Below are 20,207 nucleotides of genomic sequence, written 5' to 3' on the forward strand. Positions count from 1 at the left end.
TGCCCCTGCCTCCTAAAGAACTGAAGAAAAAGATGCCTGGAATAAAGGAGGAAGGAGCATTCACACCCCATGCCAGTCTTGCCACCCTGAATACCCATTCCTCTCATCTTGGAGACTCTTCAAGGCTCCTCTGGAGGGCGTTCTTCACTGAGCCCCACTGGATCCTGTCTCTTGCCACTCTACCTTTCTCAGCTCTTGGGGACTTGATGTGCATTAAGAGGAATTGCTGCCTCTTTTCACTCTCAAGCACTCTGCCTCCCTGAGTAGCCCCTCTCTGGGCTCTGTCCTTTGGCTGTCCTGTCTGCTTGTCCACTCAGAAAGCTCCCCACTTCCTAAGCTTCCCTCTTCCAGCCCTCCTTTCCCACAAAAGATGTATCTCTGAGGGGGACAGAGCAGGACCCAAATAGGAGATTCTCACCTGGCTATTCATTACAATCATTGACAGAGGTTAAAAATAATAACAGATGGCTATGTATGAACATAGTGTTTGGAAGAAAACAGATTTCAAGGAACTGTTAGAAATGTCTGCCTTAGGACCTCCCTGGTAGTCCAGTGGTTAAGACTCTGTGCTCCCAATAGAGCAGACATGGAGAATTAAGATCCCACATGCTGCATGGTGTGGTCTTAAAAAAAAAAAAACAAAAAAAGTGTCTGCCTTTGGGGAGTAGGACTGAGAGGTGAAAGAGATTTTCTTTTCTGTACTATGAATTTTCACTTTGGGCATGCATGTTACTAAATTTTTAAAAAATGAAAAAATTCAGACTCTGTTTCCAGAGATGATTATTTAGTATATCTGAGAAGCCTCAGCATCTGTATTTTATTTAAAGCTCTGGGTGATTTTGATGCAAAGACAGAGTTGGGACTAGGGGAAAGAAGTGTGAATATGAGTATGTGTGTGTGGTTTGCGTAGGTGTGAGTGCATATGTGGTTGTGTGTGGCAGTGGGGGCAGAATTCCACAGTTAAAAAAAAAGAAAGAAAGAGTCCTCCTTCCCAGTATGCCTCATGTCAAAATTTCCCCTGTTGTCCCCTCCCAGAAGTCAGATGTCCTTTCATATGGTTCAGCTGGGGCACCTCCTTCTTCCTCTTCCAGCCATGACTGACTCTCTCCTCTTCCTCACGGGCTTATGCATTCATCTCCCTTGGAACACTTCAGTGCTTTGTCACCTTAGGCTGAAATTCGGTCTCTCCTCCCAGGTGGAGGACTCCTTGGCAATGACTCTTGTCTTCTCCCATGTGACACACTCCCAGATTCCAGTCCATTCCCTTCCGCAGCTGACATGCTCTGAAACCCCTGCAGAAAGCAAGGGAGATGTTAACTTGGTCTCCATATCAGTGGGGAGTTGGGGGTGGAGGTTGGAAGGCAGGCTTATCTCTGCGGGAAGAAGTTTTTTTAGTAGAGTCTGCAGACACTTGAGAGAGAGATTGTGTCCTGGTTCTAAAATCCTAGATAATTCACTCCATCAACAGAGTGGCCCCTTGCTTTTTTATTAAAACTGCACAGGAATAACCTTGCCATGCTATTGCCACTATTAATACTGTGCAGACCTTATCACATTACAAATTGTGTTATGAAAATTGAGTGCCAACACAGGGGAAAACTGATAGACTCAGCTACCTGCACTGTCGATAAGAGAGCTGACTTCCTTCAGACCTAAGCTAGCTCCCTCCTGGGCCTGTGAATAAACTGTGACCTCTTCAGGCCCAGCCCCCTCTGCAAACTTGCCCCCATCAGAGGACTGACTGCCAAGTGCTCCCAGCTAACCTGAAGAACTGGCTCCGTCGGCATCAGGGCCAGCAGTCGCACTCACAGCAACCGGCAGGCCTCTCGGCAGACAGGGACACAGTCCAATCCATACAGTTTGGGGCTCTTATGAGAACATCTCCCTGCAGTTTCCACTTCAGTCTTTCAAACCATGCTTGTAAATAGGCCATCGTCCTCACTTCTGTGATCCAGTCCTATTCTGTGTGAACTAGGAGTTCCTTGAAGCAAAGGCATGGAGCAGGGGCCAGGGCGGTGGTGATCTTCTTACTAAAGGGCGCTCTACTAGGATTTTAGCCCCTTTCTTGCCACCGTGAGTGCGCACAAATAGCACTGTGGGGGATTGGGGGGGAGAGGTTTCCATCTCCAGCTCCTTACCGCTGTCGCTGTGTATATCTTCCATAGGAGTGGGGCCACCCAAGTCCAGCAACCCAGAGGAGGACTCAAAGGGTCACCTCCTTAAGGCTTCCCGTGCCCACCAAAACCAAACATGGCTGAAATCAACAAAGAGCTGGTTTATAACTTTCTAAAATAAATTCTTATTCTTTCTGGGAAAACCCTATCCTATGACCCAAACTGATTCTCCTCATTTCCAATGCAAATAGCACACACATAGACATACACACACACACACACACACACACACACACACACACTGTGGCGTCTTTTTGTGAGGTAAATACTGGCGTCCAGAACGTCCAAGTTCAGCACCACTTTTTAACTTTCCATCACCAGGCCTTATCTTTCCAGAAAACAGATGAAAAGGTCTGACAGGGGGAGGTGATCATAGAGATGAGACTGGCTTTTATTAAAAGAGTGTTTTCCCAGACCTTAACTAAACCTCATCCACTTTTGTCAGTCAGGGCCGACAGTTGAGAGCAATATTAGAGGAGGTAATTGCATGTATCAGTCAACAGCTTTTGTCCCGCGGCCGCTGAGAATTACAGTAAAACGGGCACAGGAAAACAGCATACTGGATTAAAGGCAAAAAAGATCTTTCTCCAGTTTCTCCCTACTCACCAGCTGTTATGTTCGGCTGCAGAGACAGAAGCGGCAATAATATCTGGGGGAAATCTAGCCTACCACAGTCTGGGTTTTTTTCCTCCTCCTGTTTTCCCTCTGCCTTGAAAGTGATTAATCGTTGACTTTAAAGAGAAACTTTTTCAAAAAGCATTCTGTCTCGCCATAGCAACGAAGCTATTCACCATATATGCATTTTTCTCCCAGTAAAGCATATGAACACATATAAACCTGAAGCTTCTACCATTTCTTAGGCAGATTATAAAACCACCACCTCAGAGCCTTGATGTCACTTGGTAGCAGGTCCCAGCAGTTGCTTAAGTCAACAGTTGGCAAGACACATACACATTTTACATACAGTTGATTACAAATCACACCAAGCCAAACTCAAGCTGATGCAGAGGTGGCATAGGGGTCTGACATTTGCCCCAGATGAGGGGTGAGCTGGAGAAAAGGAGAGAAGAGATTGGCCTATCCCTGTAGCCCTGGCACAAATACCCACAAGATACGTGTCATTGTTGCCATGTCCCGGGGGCTTCAGACACCATAGACTGGCCCCCACCTCAATACCGAAGGAATGCCCTTTCTCTCCATCATAAGACAATGAGAAGACTGTCCAAAAAGCTGCCAGAGTCTAGATTTGAAATAGAATAAGAGATACATCCTTAGGGATAAGTCGAGGGTACCTTAGAGGGAAAGTTGGCTGCCCTGGAAAGAACAGAGACCATGTCCAGGGACACAGCAGGGGCCAGAGAACTGTGGTCCCGAGGGATTTCCGAGTGAGTTAACTTAACCTCCAAGCCTCAACACCTAATTCCCTTTTCAATAAGCAAATATTTGTCTATTTTGTGCAAAGTTGGACATGACTTAGTGACTGAACAACAATAATATATATGTATATAGTCTTTTTTCCTTTTTTAGACACAAATAGTAGCCCACTAGAAATGCTTTTCCACACTTTGCTCCCTCTCATTTAACAAGAAATCTTGGAGTTCACATCTGTAAATAAAGTCCTCCATCATTTTTGTTTACTGCTGTTAATATTTCATGAAATTGATGCATTATTATTTATTTAACCAATCCTATTACTGGACTTTCAGATGTTCTGAAAACTGTACTACTATAAACAATATCTCAGTGAATAATCTTTTACATGGATCATTTCAGACATTTGAGAATATATATGTGGGTTTCACTACCACAAGTGGAATTGCTCAGTCAATGAAATTGCATTTCATTTTAATAGATATTAACAAATCTATCTCTAGAAGTCCTATCAATTGGCAGAGAACGATCTCTCAATGTTATCAAACTCTTTTTGTTTGCCATTATGATAGGTGAGAAATGAAATTTCACTGTCTTTGCAATTTACATTTCTCTTCCTATGAGCATGGCTGAATAGCTTTTCGTGTACTTAAGGTATTGCATTTCTATTTTCTGCAAACTATCCTTTGCTCACTTTTTTGTAGGGCTTGGAACTTTTTTTTTTACTGATTTGTAGATTATGGAAACTGACTTTTGTCTGAGACTTGAGCTGCACAGTTTCTCCATGCCAGACAATCTGCCTTCTCTTGTCAGTGTCCACGGAGAAGCCCAGCCCACAATGGTGGCACCAGCACCAGCAGCCTATCCATCACCATGGTGACCCAACCGTACCTGCATGCATGTGTGCATGCGTACGTGTGTGCATGCGTGCATGCTCAGCTGCTCAGTCGTGTCGGACTCTTTGTAACCCATGGACTGTAGCCCTCCAGGATGTTCTCTTTGTGAGATTATCCCTGCAGGAAATACTGGGTGGGTTGCCATTTCCTCCTCAATGGGATCTTCCTGACCAAGAGATATAAACCACATCCCCAGTGGCTCCTGTATTGGCAGGTGGATTCTTTACTGCTGAGCCACCTGGAAAGCTCCACCCATACCTGAACTCTCATAAAACCTACTTGCTACCTGGCCAAACTTCCTTCCACAGCCTGAGTTCATCCTTCCCAGTCTGCTCTCCTCCAAAGGACAGCTAAGTTACCCCAATCTAGCTATTCTATCTTTAGGCTCCCCTGAGGAGGTAAAGAGGTGAGGAGAAAAATGAGAACTGGTGCATATTTTCAACACTAAACCCCAACCCAGGGTTCATACAAACCACTATTTTTCATCCACTGAGCACTCCCAATGTCATGTAGAGGGACTTGATAATAATCACTATCATGTATCAAACATTTACTAAGTGCCAGCCAAAATACTTTACATATATTAATTCATTTATCCCCAAAATATTTCATGAATTATCATCAACCTATTCTACAGATGACAACACAAGTGATGAAAATGTTAAATGATCTGCAAAGGGTCGTAAGGCTGGTATGAAGCCAGGATTGAAAGCCAAGCATTCTGGACTATATGTCAAGCTAAACATACTCTGGCTGTAAACTTCATCAGGAACTCTGGCCACCACTCAAGTCACAGATACCACATGAACATACACACAAATACACACACTGTATTTAGAGAAATACATAGAAATTTGTAGGAGAGAAATTTCACTAATATTTTATGATATTGAGGAAAACATATCCTAGTACCAACATGATATGGTTGGTGGTCTTATGGCACTTAAATAAACTATGATACTGCAAATTAAAAATGCCATGGGCTTTACCTTGCCTAGTTTTAACTGAAAGCCAAATAAGTTGCACAAAAATCTGGGAAATGATCCATTACTTTCAAAGAATAAAGGAAATACTATCTAGGAAAAGATGGCCAGAGAAGTGTAACATGGGCTGGTCCCATGGGCGTATTTGGAAGCAATGCTTTGTTGCTTAACCTCACACCACTCTCATATCCCCAGCAAAAATGCATCCCAACCATCAGCACATGCATATGACAAATCTGATTACAAAGAGTCATTTAGGAACACCTACTCAATGGACGTGAGTCTGAGTGAACTCCAAGGGTTGGTGATGGACAGGGAGGCCTGGCATGCTGTGATTCATGGGGTGGCGAAGAGTCGGAAACGACTGAGCGACTGAACTGAACTGAACTGAACTGAACTTGTGTATTATAACCTCAGATATGCAGATGACACCACCCTTATGGCAGAAAGTGAAGAGGAACTAAAAAGCCTCTTGATGAAAGTAAAAGAGGAGAATGAAAAAGTTGGCTTAACGCTCAACATTCAGAAATCACTTCATGGGAAATAGATGGGGAAACAGTGGAAACAGTGTCAGACTTTACTTTTCTGGGCTCCAAAATCACTGCAGATGGTGACTGCAGCCATGAAATTAAAAGATGCTTACTCCTTGGAAGGAAAGTTATGACCAACCTAGATAGCATATTCAAAAGCAGAGACATTACTTTGCCAACAAAGGTCTGTCTAGTCAAGGCTACGGTTTTTCCAGTGGTCATATATGGATGTGAGAGTTGGACTGTGAAGAAAGCTGAGCGCCGAAGAATTGATGCTTTTGAACTGTGGTGTTGGAGAAGACTCTTGAGAGTCCCTTGGACTGCAAGGAGATCCAACCAGTCCATTCTAGTCCTGGGTGTTCTTTGGAAGAAATGATGCTGAACTGAACTGAACTGAACTGTGGTGTTGGAGAAGACTCTCGAGAGTCCCTTGGACTGCAAGGAGATCCAACCAGTCCATTCTAAAGGAGATCAGTCCTGGGTGTTCTTTGGAAGGAATGATGCTAAAGCTGAAACTCCAGTACTTTGGCCACCTCATGTGAAGAATTGACTCATTGGAAATGACTCTGATGCTGGGAGGGATTGGGGGCAGGAGGAAAAGGGGACGACAGAGGATGAGATGGCTGGATGGCATCACTGACTCGAAGGACGTGAGTTTGAGTGAACTCTGGGAGTTGGTGATGGACAGGGAGGCCTGGCATGCTGCAATTCATGGGGTCGCAAAGAGTCGGACATGACTGAGCGACTGAACTGAACTGAACTTGTGTATTATAGCCTAGGTCTATAAAGTTAAACATCCTCAATTCAAACTTTATTGAAGTAAAGTCTGATGCTGTAAAGAGCAATATTGCATAGGAACCTAGAATGTTAGTCAGGTCCATGAATCAAGGAAAACTGGAAGTAGTCAAACAGGAGATGGCAAGAGTGAACGTCAGCATTTTAGGAATCAGCGAACTAAAATTGACTAGAATGGGTGAATTTAACTCAGATGACCATTATACCTACTACTGTGGGCAAGAATCCCTTAGAAGAAATAGAGTAGCCATCATAGTCAAGAAAAGACTCCAAAATGCAGTACCTGGATGCAATCTCAAAAATGATGGAATGATCTCTATTCCTTTCCAAGGCAAACCATTCAATATGACGGTAATCCAAGCCTATGCCCCGACCAATAATGCTGAAGAAGCTGAAGTTGAACAATTCTATGAAGACCTAAAAGACATTTTAGTACTAACATCCTAAAAAGATGTTCTTTTCATTATAGGGGACCGGAATGCAAAAGTAGGAAGTCAAGAAACACCTGGAGTAACAGGCAAATTTGGTCTTGAAGTACAGAATGAAGCAGGGGGGCAAAGGCTAATAGAGTTTTGCCAAGAGAACGCACTGGTCATAGCAAACACCCTCTTCCAACAACACAAGACAAGACTCTACACATGGACATCACCAGATGGTCGACACCAAAATCAGATTGATTATATTCTTTGCAGCCAAAGATGGAGAAGCTCTATACAGTCAGCAAAAACAAGACCGGGAGCTGACTGTGGCTAAGATCATGAACTCCTTATTGCCAAATTCAGACTTAAATTGAAGAAAGCAGGAAAAACCACTAGACCATTCAGTTATGACCTAAATCAAATCCCTTATGATTATACAGTGGAAGTGAGAAATAGATTTAAGGGACTACATCTGATAAAGTGCCTGATGAACTATGAATGGAGGTTCGTGACATTGTACAGGAGACAGGGATCAAGACCATCCCCAAGAAAAAGAAAGGCAAAAAAGCAAAATGGCTATCTGAGAGGCCTTACAAATAGCTGTGAAAAGAAGAGAAGTGAAAGCAAAGGAGAAAAGGAAAGATATACTTATTTGAATGCACAGTTCCTAAGAATAGCAAGGAGAGATAAGAAAGCCTTCCTCAGTGATCAATGCAAAGAAATAGACGAAAACAACAGAATGGGAAAGACTAGAGATCTCTTTAAGAAAATTAGAGATACCATGGGAACATTTCATGCAAAGTTGGGCTCAATAAAGGATAGAAATGGTATGGACCTAACAGAAGCAGAAGATATTAAGAAGAGGTGGCAAGAATACACAGAAGAACTGTCCAAAAAAGATCTTCACAACCCAGATAATCACAATAGTGTGGTCACTCACCTAAAGCCAGATGTCCTGGGATGTGAAATCAAGTGGGCCTTAGGAAGCATCACTATGAGCAAAGCTAGTGGAGGTGATGGAATTCCAGTTGAGCTATTCCAAATCCTGAAAGATGATGCTGTGAAAGTGCTGCACTCAATTTGCCAGCAAATTTGGAAAACTCAGTAGTGGTCACGGGACTGGAAAAGGTCAGTTTTCATTCCAATCCCAAAGAAAGGCAATGCCAAAGAATGCTCAAACTATCACACAGTTGCACTCATCTCACATACTAGTAAAGTAATGTTCAAAATTCTCCAAGCCAGGCTTTAACAATACATGAACCGCGAAGTTCCAGATGTTCAAGCTGGTTTTAGAAAAGGCAGAGGAACCAGAGATCAAATTGCCAACATCCGCTAGATCATCAACAAAGCAAGAGAGTTCCAGAAAAACATCTATTTCTGCTTTATTAACTATATCAAAGCCTTTGACTGTGTGAATCACAATAAACTATGGAAAATTCTGAAAGAGATGGGAATACCAGACCACCTGACCTGCCTCTTGAGAAACCTGTATGCAGGTCAGGAAGCAACAGTTAGAACTGGACATGGAACAAAAGACTTGTTCCAAACAGGAAAAGGAGTACGTCAAAGCTGTATACTGTCACCCTGCTTATTTAACTTATATGCACAATACACCATGAGGAACACTGGGCTGGATGAAGCACAAGCTGGAATCAAGATTGCTGGGAGAAATATCAACAACCTCAGATAGGCAGATGACATGACCCTTATGGCAGAAAGTGAAGAAGAACTAAAGAGCCTCTTGATGAAAGTGAAAGAGGAGAGTGAAAAAGTTGGCTTAAAGCTCAACATTCAGAAAACTAAGATCATGGCATCCAGTCCCATCACTTCATGGCAAATAGATGGGGAAACAGTAGAAACAGTGGCAGACTTATTTTTGTGGGCTCCGAAATCACTGCAGATGGTGATTGCAGCCATGAAATTAAAAGCCGCTTACTCCTTGGAAGGAAAGTTATGACCAACCCAGAGAGCATATTAAAAAGCAGAGACATTCCTTTGCCAACAAAGGTCCATCTAGTCAAGGCTATGGTTTTTCCAGTAGTCATGTATGGATGTGAGAATTGGATTATAAAGAAAGCTGAGTGCCGAAGAATTGATGCTTTTGAACTGTGGTGTTGGAGAAGACTCTTGAGAGTCCCTTGGACTGCAAGGAGATCAAACCAGTCCATCCTAAAGGAGATCAGTCCCGGGTGTTCATTGGAAGGACGTATGTTGAAGCTGAAACTCCAATACTATGGCCACCTGATATGAACAGCTGGCTCATTTAAAAAGACCCTGATGCTGGGAAAGATTGAAGGCAGGAGGAGAAGGGGACGACAGAGGATGAGATGGCTGGATGGCATCACCGACTCAATGAAGATGAGCTTTAGTGAACTCCGGGAGTTGGTGACAGACAGGGTGGCCTGGAGTGCTGCAGTCCATGGGGTGGCAAAGAGTCGGACATGACTGAGTGACTGAACTGAACTGAACTGACTGAATTCAAACCCACCTCTCAAAGCCAAATATGCTGAGCTAAACACCAGAATCACTCGTTCAGCCATGTCTCTGCCAGGCCAGATGAGTCAGGCTCGAGTCTGCTCTCCACTCCCTTCTCCTTCCTTAGATGACTACAAAGGAAAAAATGATCAGGCTGCATCTTCATCACATCAATGCAAACCAAAACAGCTGTGACTAAAGGGATTTGAAAACCAGAGACCATCGTTGTGACCGGGTGATTCTTTGCAGGAACTGGCAAAACAGAACCTCCTTGCACTAGCTTTGTATGGGATTCCAGCCAGTGTCTATTTTTAAAAACAAAGTCAGATTTTGAATACTCAGTCTAATAATCCAGATGGTGATCTAATTCGATTTTTAGTTCCTTCTACCCAATATTCCATTTTGATCAGTTGACTATTAATTCATCCCTTGGTACTTAATGCATTGCAGTGACTTGAATGGGAAGGAAGTCCAAAAGGGAGGGTATATATGTATATGTATGGCTGATTCATTTTCCTGTACAGCAGAAACTAATGCAACATTGTAAAGCAACTGTATTCCAATAAACATTAATTTTAAAAAATTCATCCCTTGGGCTAAAGGACATTCCATTTATTTATCACTGCAAAAACTTATTGTGAGTCCCTATTGTTCTATGGGCACTAGAGATAAAAATGACTGAAAAAGAAAGAGTTCCTATCTCTAAAGGAGTTATGGTCTATTAAGATATAGGAATTTAAAAAAAAACTTTATTTTTTAATAAAACTCTTTGTTTTGTATCAGGATATAGCTGATTAAGAATGCTGTAATAGTTTCAGGTAGACAGCAAGGGACTCAGTCACATGTATACATGGATCTATCCTCCCCCAAACTAAACTCCCCTCCCATCCAGGCTGCCACATAACAATAAGCAGAGTTCCCTTTGCTATACAGTAGGATCCTATTGGTTATCCATTTTAAATACAGCAGTGTGTACATGTCAATCCTGAATGCTCTATCTCTACCTCTACCCCCAACCCTGTTCCTCCTCCCTGGTAACCGTAAGTTCAGAAAACCAAGAAGTTTTAAGGGCAATTGCCATGTTATGAAACTTTTGCTTGGTGAAAGTTAAGCACAAGTGCACAGCACGGCCCTCGGAGCTGGCACTAGGCAAGACAGCAAAGGACACCCGAGGCAGGTGACCACTGCGTCACCTGGTAGAGCTGAGGCACTACTGCTGCTGCTGCTGCTAAGTCGCTTCAGTCGTGTCCGACTCTGTGCGACCCCATAGATGGAGCCCACCAGGCTCCCCTGTCCCTGGGATTCTCCAGGCAAGAACACTGGACTGGGTTGCCATTGCCTTCTCCAATGCATAAAAGTGAAAAGTGAAAGTGAAGTTGCTCAGTCCTGTCCGACTCTGAGCGACCCCATGGACTGCAGCCTACCGGGCTCCTCCGTCCATGGGATCTTCCAGGCAAGAGTACTGGAGTGGGGTGCCGGTCCAAAGGGAGTGCACAGCACACAGGTATTGTGAGCAGAGGCCTGCAGATGAGAAAGCATCACCCACATGAGCAGACATAGAGGTGAGGAACGGCTGTGATTTGCAGAGTGAAGGCTGAGAGAGAAGAAGCTCTCAACTTGAGCATGGGCACTCTGCCAAATGTACCTTTGATCCTGATGGTGGAGAGGACACAGAAATACACTGAGCAGGTGTGCGCTATGACCAACTCTGGGCTTTAGAGGAGGTCTCTCTGGTAATAGAGCTGAAGTAGGCAAAATTAATAAACAGGTGACATTTGACTATTTCCCTCTGGTCTCTCTCTTTTCACAGTCTTTTTCTTGCCATCTCCTCCCTGACTTCTTCCTCAGCCAGATGGCTCAGGGGGTTAAGCACTCATGATAGAGTGCAAAGGACTGATAAGATTTAATCAGTTGGCATTTTGATAACAGACAAGCAAAGGAATGACTCTGGATGTAGAATTTGGAAGAATCAAATTAAGTTGGTGGGATAGATATCTGAGTGGGAGACACCTCATTAGAATTTTCCAAATCACACTAAATGACATCCACTGCTGGTCTCATTAGCACAAGACCACACACCCACACACCTGCAGAATCGCTTATAGGTAAGATTATTCAGTGCAGCAATATTTATCATACCTGAGACTGAAAATAACCTAAATATTTATCAGTGTGGGGCTGTTTAAATCAATGATGGCATATTATAAAATGAAATACCATAAAGCTATTTTTCAAAGCCTGGGAAAGCACATTATAAACTAAGTTAAAAAGAATACAGTAGTAAGTGGAAAATGCAGAACAGGGACTATACTATACTACCATTTTGAAACAAATGATATGGGGAGCTGGGGAAGGGAAATATGTATGTATTTGTTAGTACAGGCATAAAAGAAGTCTGGGGAGAGACCCAAGAGAACAATAATATTTGGTTGCCAGTGGGAGAGGGAAATGGGTGGCTGGGAGAAGCAGGCTTCAGTCTATGTAAAGGTAGTCCCTGTCCTTGACTAGTTCACAGCCAACAGAGACAAACACACTTAGCATGGGCAAGAGCTCATTACAACTATCTTACAGGCTGTAGCACCAAGGCAAGGAAGGGGTTAAAGATTTGGTCTCGGGTCAGAGAAGACAGGACTTAGATGTTATTCCTCCAACAACAGCCCATATATCCGTGGGCCCAATGGTTCTTCAGGCCCCTGCTCTGCAGGCTGTATTTTACTCATGATCCAGCATCCAGGGGGCTCTTCCCCTTGCTTTACAGACTGAGGAACTGAGGTGGCGACTGAGGAACTGAGGTGCAGCAGGTGAAGGGATTTGCCTCAAGCTTCCCAGGTGGCGTTAGTGGTAAAGAACCCACCTGCCAATGCAGGGAACATAACAGACGCGAGTTTGATCCCTGGGTTGGGAAGATCCCTTGGAGGAGGGGATGGCAACCCACTCCAGTATTCTTGCCTGGAGAATCCCAAGAACAGAGGAGCCTGGTGGGCCACAGTCTATAGGATCGTAAAGAGTCGGACGCGACTGAGTGACTTAACAAGCAAGCACACAAGTGGATGGCAGGGCGCCAAGTCTGAACTCACCACGGTGCCCCTCCCACCGGCACAAGCCCAGTCACTTCGGCAGTGCTCAGGAGTGGCTGTGGAGATGCCACTGAGCCAGTCCTCTTTGGAAGCCCTGAACAAGCCGTGTGCTCAAGAACCATTTAGATGCCGCCTCTTCTCTCCTCAGCTGAGGCAAAACCCAGCAAACACCTGAGGATGTGCTCAGCAGTCACTGACTCCACTTGGTCCTGGCCACCTCCTCAGACCAGGATCCCCATCTTGGAACTTTCAGTCTGGTTCTCATGCAGAACCGTGTGGGCCTTCTGTGGAGTTAACCAACTGAAATCTCAACATTTAGTTATTAATCTCGCTTAAAACAAAACAAAGGTCCATCCACCCGTCATCAGTGAGGGCACTTCAGCCTTTAATTTCTCTGTAGCAACAGATCGATTTGTTCTCATTTGCAAATCCCCACTCCCTTGCCTGCAGCAGTGAGCCAGGCCTGCAGTACTTACACGGCTTTTAGAAACAGAACAGGGCTTAGCCCGAGGCAGCTAAATTCCTCAGGGATTTCAGAGCCCTGACTTGCTAACACTTCTTTAGTTTTTCCGATGAACTGCTCTTCCCATCCAGGACCTTTCATTTGCTCCCGCAACTCCACACAGTTAACTGTTCAGCTCCCCTCTGCCCTCCTCATCAGCCTCTTTATTCTTCCTGCTCCTTCCTCCGCACTTTCTAGCCACAGCCTGGTCCTAAAAATAGCTCCCCCCTTGATCCTGCCTGCTCTTTCATCTGTGGTGTTATTCCTTTTTCCCTCTCGCTTCTAGGTGCCTTTGGAATAGGAGAGAAAAAAATCACGTTCGGCAAATTTAATAATAAAATAGCAATGATATACAGTAAGTAACAAAAGTGGCAAATATTTATTGAGCACTTACTTTGTACCCAGGACCGAGCTAAATACCTAGCAGGCGTGACCTCTGAATAAACACCTTTTCTGTTTTGCAAGCTATTTTTGTCTCAAATAATCAGTGGTCTGTGGAAACACAGGCTATGGTTGATTTCTTTGCAGACCACCCTCTAAGATGATAATAGTGGATTGTGTTACCATATGACCACTTTCAAGCAGACTTTAACTGTGCGACAGTTAACACTCAAGAACCACCTCTCTGCCAACTCTCCAGGCTTCCAATGCAGGGGGCGCAGGGTCCTTACCTGGTCAGGGAATTAGGATCCTACATACCGCATGGCCAAAAAATAAAATAAAGAACCAACTCTCTGGCTGTAGGATGCTACACTGTAGCCAGAAATGGGTGGATGAATAACCACCTTCTCTCCTACCTCAGGGTGCCATGGGACAATACTGTCTCAGTTTTATTGTTAGGCTACCAAACTCAAATTTCAACATCTCTCACCACCACCAAATCCCTCCTGCTTGAAATGCTACCTTCATTTGAAGCTATAAAACATGACAACCCAATAGCCACAGGATTAAAAGTAGGAAGAGAAATATGTGTGAAAGTGACTTCTGACCATCTCTCCCTTCAACCTACAAGGTTCTTATTAAATTTCACTATTTGGGATGGGCATCTTTTTTTTTTCCTTTTGGCCACATCGAAAGACTTAAGGGATCTTCCTTCCCTGACCAGAGATTGAAGGTGGGGCCTTGACAGTGAGAACACCGAGTCCTAACCACTGGACTGCCAGGGAATTCCCTGGGATGGGCACTTTATATAACATCTTCATTATAAGAAGATTCCACTAGAACTAAAGATCTAAACAACTCATGGAGCTTGTGATACTACATATCCTACTTTTGTACTTTTTTTTTTACTTTTGTCATATCCTATCCACTGTTGTCTTTTTTTTAATGGCTAAGTTGCTAAATATTTGTTTTATTTATTCTATTAGTATATCATCCGAACCTGGTCTCCCTTCCTCAAATCTTTCTCTCCTCTAATCAATCTGCCTTCTACATGTTGCTATAGCGGTATATATAATAAAAATCTTTGAGTAAAATTGTCAAACAGATAATCACTATCTGTTTTGCCCACTGATACATCCCAAGACTAATAGGCGCTCAATAAACATATTTTTAACAAACAAATGAATTAATTTAAGATCAAAACATATTAAAACAGGAAGCTTACTGTTGCCTACAAATCTATGTTTTTTTGCTTTGGGTTTTTTTATTTGTTTGTTTGCTTTGATAATTCTTCCCCAGTGCTGACAGGAATGTGATAAATTAAGTATCCTCATATCTTTGGCAAAAGAGAATTTAATAACATAGCTTTTAAGAGATTTCATATCCTTTTTCTCCTATGGATTGACTCATAATAACAAGGGGAAGTTCATATAAAAAAAGTTTCCAAAATTTGAAAATGTTTAGTTTAACAATAATAAAATGTTAAGCAAATGGTGATGTAACCATTCATGAAACAGTATGTAGTTATCAAAAATGATTATTAAATTTATGTAACATAATAGGGAAAAAGTAACAAACCATGCACTGTGATAATACCTATGTAAAATACACAGAGATTCATGCAGAAAATGCTACCAAGGGGAACTAAATTTAAACTCTGTCTGCCCAGTTCACAGATTGCGTTAATTTAGGTGGGTTCATTTCTGTGGTCCAATTTCCTCATGTTAACTATAATGTGATAATAATAATAATTAAATCACTGACTTTAGGAGTGTAGTAGGAGGGAAATGAGTGCTGTGACTGAAAAGGGTAAGCACTCAGCAGATGTGCTGACTCCAGTGTAACTGTAAGGGTGATGGAACTATGGAGTTTTGTCTTTATCTCCGAAATCCTCCTGCATGCGTGCATGCCCAGTCATGTCTGACTCTTTTGTGACCCCTGTGGACTATAGCTCACCAGGGTCCTCTGTCCATGACATTTCCCAGGCAAGAATACTGGAGTGGATTGCCATTTCCTCCTCCAGGGGATCTTCCCGACCCAGGAGTCAAACCCAGGGGGGACATTGTAGGCAGAATCCCTAAATCCTCAGTGATGGGCTAATAGTACATGAGTCATGATGTGCTTTCATCTTTCTCCCCCTCCTCTGGGAGAAATGCCTGGGTCTGGATCACTTCCACTCATGGTGCTCCTGTTTTATTCCTCCTAGGACCTCCTGTGATGCTTCCTGCTGGACATTACTGCTGGACAGTGCTTTCATGTGGCCTGGAGTTCATCATTACTGTTTTGTGTACATACTGATCCTTGAATTACCCTACGTGGCTCTCCGGAAAGGGCCACTTGGGATCCCTCTTCATGGCCCTTCATCAGTTCAGTTCAGTGGCTCAGTTGCGTACTCTTTGCAACCCCGTGGACTGCAGCACGTCAGGCCTCCCTATCCGTCACTAACTCCCAGAGTTTACCCAAACTCATCTCCATTGAGTTGGTGATGCCATCCAACCATCTCATCCTCTGTCATCCTCTTCTCCTCCTGCCTTCAATCTTTCCCAACATCAGGGTCTTTTAAATGAGTCAGCTGTTCGCATCAGGTGGCCAAAGTATTGGAGTTTCAGCTTCAACATCAGTCCTCCCAATGAACACCCAGGACTAATCTTTAGAATGGACTGGTTTGATCTCCTTGAAGTCCAAGGGACTCTCAAGAGTTTTCTCCAACACCACAGTTCAAAAACATCAATTCTTTGGTGCTCAGCTTTCTTTATAGTCCAACTCTCACATCCATACATGACTACTGGAAAAACCATAGCCTTGACTAGATGGACCTTTGTTGGCAAAGGAATGTCTCTGCTTTCTAATATGCTATCTAGGTTGGTCATAACTTTCCTGCCAAGGAGTAAGCGTCTAACCAAATGCATCACCACAAATTATTTTGATTTTTAAAACACATTTATTTGGTGATCATGTAGATAGAAGATGTTACGTAAAGTGAAAGTGTGTCATGTCCAACTTTTTGTGACCCCATGGATTGCAGCCTAAAAGGCTCCTCTGTCCATGGGATTTTCCAGGCAAGAATACTGGAGTGGGTTTTATCCATAATTAATCAACATTAGGTCTTTTTTGTCCATTTCTTCCTCAATCATATTTTATTTCTATAGTCACGTACATGCTAAAGAAACAAATCCTGGTTTTCCTTAGCTTTTTATTTCACATCAACTTAATTTTACAACTCAGCAGAGCTTGCAGATTAACTAATTCTGTATCTTTCCTATACAGAAATAAATGCAATAATTGAGATCAGTGATAATTAATTCCTGGGGCGGGGGAGGGATGGTGTACTAAGTACAATGCCAGAATGCCAGAGGATAGGCCATTTAAGACTTCTGTGAAAGAATGCTTTGGAAGGCAGGAAACCTTTCAAATTCAATACAAATGATGCTCCCAATCCGAAGGTAAGTGGTTCTACTCAAAGTTTTTTGTACCCACTGTTTCCCTGGAATAGGAGCACTGCCAGCAAATACATTTAACTGCACCAGTTCTTTTTGTATTTTTCACAATTAGCATATCTCCAATTATATAAACATGGTACACAATGACCTTCTTCAGTTATGGAGCTATTACTAGAAAATAAAGGTTACTTTAACTTTGAGAGTTGGTTTGAGGACAAACCAGATTAAACTTATGTGGATATATAAAATAATAGACTAATGCTATTGTCTGCTTCCCTTAGATTATTTTATTAGAAGGAACATACTAATTACAATAAAAGCAAACTTGGACTCTGTGGGTTTCTAAAGAAAATTCCTTTGTAGCATCATGACAGGATTTCCCACCATTTTTCTCTTTCTGATGAAATTAACTCCCCATGGTTGGTCAGCAGGATAATCTAATTTTAGCCAATCAGCTTGGGAGCTGCTGTTGACCTCACAAAGGGAGAGAAAGTATCTGCAGTCATAGCAACCCCCCGCTCAGCTCTGATCATCTCTGGACCCTTCCGCCTAATGACAGACACCGGCCTGCTTCTTAGATGATTAATCTTTTCCCCTGTGAACCTCCTTGAATACATTAGCCAAACAAGTCTGATAAATTTGTTTATCCCAAGACAATCATTAGAAAATTACCTGCAAAAGTAATTCTCACTAGAGCAGTTTGTGAATGGAAAGCCATATGGCAGATGAGAACAGAAATAAGCTATAAAATCTCTTGCTGTATGTTGCAACAGGTCAGGAAAGTTTTCCCCTTTAAAGTTTATCATTTTACATTGGATCACAATAGCACAGCAGCCTAAAGGCCATTTCACAAGAGTAGGAGAACGTTAATCCAGTCACTAGCTATTCCTTCTACCAGCTTTGCACACCTACTGTGCATTAGGCTTTAGGGACACACCACTGAATATGAGCTCTCTCTGTCTTCCACAATCTCAGATCCAGTGGGAGGAGATAGATGTGTAAATAGATAATTGCAGCACACCATAAGGGCCATGAAAGAGAGAATGCAGAGATTGCTGAGAGCACTGGAAGGAAGTGGATAGCTATCTATTTTCCAGAATCAACAAAAGATGTCAAAATAGAAAGAAACAGACTTAGAGAACAAACTTATGGTTTCCAGGAGGGAAGAATGAGGGGAGGGGATATTTAGGGAGTTTGGGATGAACAGTATACTTGGTAGGATAGCATCACCAACTCAATGGACATGAACTTGGGCAAGCTCCAGGAAATAGTGAGGGATGGGGAGGCCTGGTATGCTGTAGTCCATGGGGTCGTAGAGTCAGACACAACTTAACAATTGAATGACAACAATGTACATGCTGTTATATGTAAAATGGATAACCAACAACAATCTACTGTATAGCACATGGAACTCTTCTCAATGTTATGTGGCAACCTGGATGGGAGGGGAGTTTGGAGGAGAATGAATACATGTATATGTATGGCTTAGTCCCATCACTATTCACCTGAAACAATCACAACATTGCTTGTTAATTATGATACCCCAATACAAGGCAAAAAGTTTAAAAAAATATTTTTACTTTAAAAAGAAAACAAAGGATGTCAGTGCAATGACATTAAGAAAAGGCAAAAAAAAAAAAAAAAAAGAATAAGCAGGACTTTTCCAACATAGGAGAATAGTCTAAGCAAAGAGAACAGCATTAAAAAGACACAGACTTCTGGGCACTTGTGATGGACTCCTGGGCAACAGCAAAATGTCTGGAGCAGCTGGGTCTTGGCCACAGCTTCTTCCAGGAAATGGGGCTGGAAATATGGGTTGGGACTAGGTTGACAGAACTTTGTAGCATGGCATGAACACATTTTCAGGACTTCAAGAAGACTAGACAATGGGGATGGACAGGAAGGGCCAATTTAAAAGCTCTTCCTGAGCTTGAATCAAGAGAATGTAATTGTTGATATATCCCTGGTGATGCTCCTCATTTGTGGAAAGAATGGGAAGACAGAGAGTGTGTGTTGCAGCCACACAGCTAATATGGACCGTTTCCATGTGCAGTCACTGGATCCACTACTAAAGGGTCAGTTCATGAGTGGGAGAAAGGTTAGGTAGGGTCCCTGTGTAGTTGAGAGGTTCAAATTGAGAGAATGTATTTCAAGCCCCTGATGAGACAAATATGTGGTCACGAACATACTCATAGCGTACTTGACCCTACAAGCTCTTACAAGCCAATATTAAACGAACCTCTCCAAATCCAGGGATCAGGCTCTGGAAGGCTGGACAGGCAGCCACGGCAGTCTGAGTCCAGATGGGGACTCTAGCAGAGGTGGGTCAAGCAGGATTATGCAAGAGGTTCCAGACTCTAGTGCCATTAAGAGGGCTTCAGAAACACAGACTAGAATAAAAGAAGCCGTGTAGCCAGGCCAATCATTGATAATGCTCTCCAAACCCATTTGGGAACTCCAGCAGAAAAAGTGCTCCAGGCCTGGGCCAAGGCCCAGGGTCAGAGGATTTCTACATCTACAGGTCTATCTGAGGATCCCAGTTCTGGTCTCCTATGATGTCACATCTTCCAAGAGTATCACCCGCCACAAACTCATTCCACAAAAACCTAAGAAAGGAGTCAGTCATTAAGCTGAGCAGTTGGTATTTTCTTTATTTTCCATTTTTTTTCAGCAGTGAGTATGTTAAGTTTAGTAATATAAACATATTTGAAAATATAGAAATTACAAAATAAATGACCTCAAATGCTATGTTTCCATAACAGCAAATACACAGCAAGTTGATCATAATCATCACAAGTGCTTACTGAACACCTGCGTGTGCAAAGCCCTTCTCAGCCCTGAGTCGTTTATCTTCTCACAGCAACCCCATAAGAAAGGAATTCTATGAGTTTCTCCATTTTCTTGATGAGAAAACAGAGTTGGAAGTGTATGTCCTTAAGAAATTTATAAGTGCAATTATAGTTTCAGGTAGTCTGTTCTTTAAAAAAAAAAAAAAAACGAGAGAGAGCGAGAGGAAGTGAGCACAAACTGTCAGTTCAACATTTTAAAGAGGATATTCACAGGAGGCCGTTACTGCTAATACCAAAAATTAAAAAAAAAAATGAAATTCTATCCTTTGACCATATTCTGAGCACTTGTGTACCAAGCTGTGGAATTAAGGAGAA

The 20,207-nt window shown here is 42.7% G+C and overlaps 1 long non-coding RNA gene across 1 annotated transcript; it reads right to left on the reverse strand.

Moving 5' to 3' along the window:
* Nucleotides 1-783: 783 nt before the first annotated feature.
* LOC123333982 lies at nt 784-13,415 on the reverse strand. Its single transcript, XR_006641182.1, has 2 exons — nt 13,197-13,415; nt 784-1,292 (listed from the first exon to the last, which is right to left on the reverse strand). It is a non-coding gene; the product is annotated as an uncharacterized LOC123333982 (long non-coding RNA).
* Between the last annotated feature and the right edge of the window lie 6,792 nt (nt 13,416-20,207).

Source organism: Bubalus bubalis, chromosome 1 (genome assembly GCF_019923935.1).
Source record: "Bubalus bubalis isolate 160015118507 breed Murrah chromosome 1, NDDB_SH_1, whole genome shotgun sequence".
NCBI lineage: Eukaryota > Metazoa > Chordata > Mammalia > Artiodactyla > Bovidae > Bubalus > Bubalus bubalis.